Below are 1,390 nucleotides of genomic sequence, written 5' to 3' on the forward strand. Positions count from 1 at the left end.
ACTTACCTGATGAGCAACTGCCGCTTGAGCATCTTCCTGTTCCTTCTTGTGGATCTCGTTATGAAGCTGAAGATGTGAATTGTATCATACACTTGAGATTTCGCGTTATGCAAGTTCGGCAAAGCGCTTACATTGCAAGCAATACAGGAATTGCATCGACCACCCTTCGTCAAAAACCTTGAACAAACGGAACACTGTGGTCTCTTACTTTTGCGACGTGGTTCCATTCGGTTCCTAAATAGAAAAGCATATATCCCTCAGTTGAGTATAGTAATAATGCCCACAGTAATAATGCCCGAATGCCCAAGGTAGGTCTCGAGTTCGTTTCCTGGAGGCGGCACTTTTCTTTGTGCTGTTGTAGGTTCATGAGCAACCGGTCATTCGAGCCCGCTAAAAATACCGATGTGTTTACATCCAGCCATAAGGGCTATGAAGAGGTCGAAGTACAAGCGCCACCCAATGCTTGGGTGAAGCACGAGTCCATCATCAAGGTAGAACTGTATAGAGGAAGCATACATCGGACCGAGGCTCGATTGGATCGAGATATCGAAAATCGATCGATTGTTCGGTGCTAATCAATCGAGGATGCTACGGCGGGCGCACGAATCGATTCGATTCGAGAAATCGATCCGCCTCGAAACTCAAAATCCATTGAAATGTTCTTTTACGTCGGCATTGAGGCTTAGTTCGACAACAATTTAGGACGGCTGCCGCAGAGCACATCCACGCGCGCGTAGCGCGCGAAAAAAAAATAAGGGTCGAGGCTAGACCGCTCAGTTGATAGCCACAGGCAGTGCCTGTCATGCACTGGTACCCTTACTGTCTTGCCACTCTTGAACTCAGCGCCCTATAAAGAGTGTAGATAGCATGTAGTCGATGAGTTAATTGCATATGCAAAATGAATGATTTAATCGAAAGGTCAAAGACACAATAGATTCTATCAAATAGAAGAGTATGACATTTGATGACACCGCTTAGTATGATTTACATACCATCGATTTAATCAACTCATATTCGACATTTATGTTCATCAACCCCATAGACATTAGGTTTCAAGTAAGGCTAGAAGTAGGGTCGCCTGATGCACCTCGACAGCGAAATCAAACACTGAAAGCTTGTAGTTGTGGAATCAGCCTCAGAATTGCATAATAATTATCACCGAAGCATGTGAGACTCACATTGTGAGTTTCTCACATCTACTTGTCATTGTCCCACAATCTGTATGTGTGACGAGTTTTGAGAAGTGCTTCAACAACCTCCATTCTCATTCTGGTGCGCTTATCACCTATGATATCCCGGATCTCGGAGAACAGACTCTCCACACATGCCGTTGATATAACCACCCCGCGTGCCACCGTTGCCGTGCGAGCAAGATAGGGATAATCCAGCT

Source organism: Perkinsus marinus (assembly GCF_000006405.1).
Source record: "Perkinsus marinus ATCC 50983 genomic scaffold scf_1104296944144, whole genome shotgun sequence".
In the NCBI taxonomy this organism is placed as follows: domain Eukaryota; phylum Perkinsozoa; order Perkinsida; family Perkinsidae; genus Perkinsus; species Perkinsus marinus.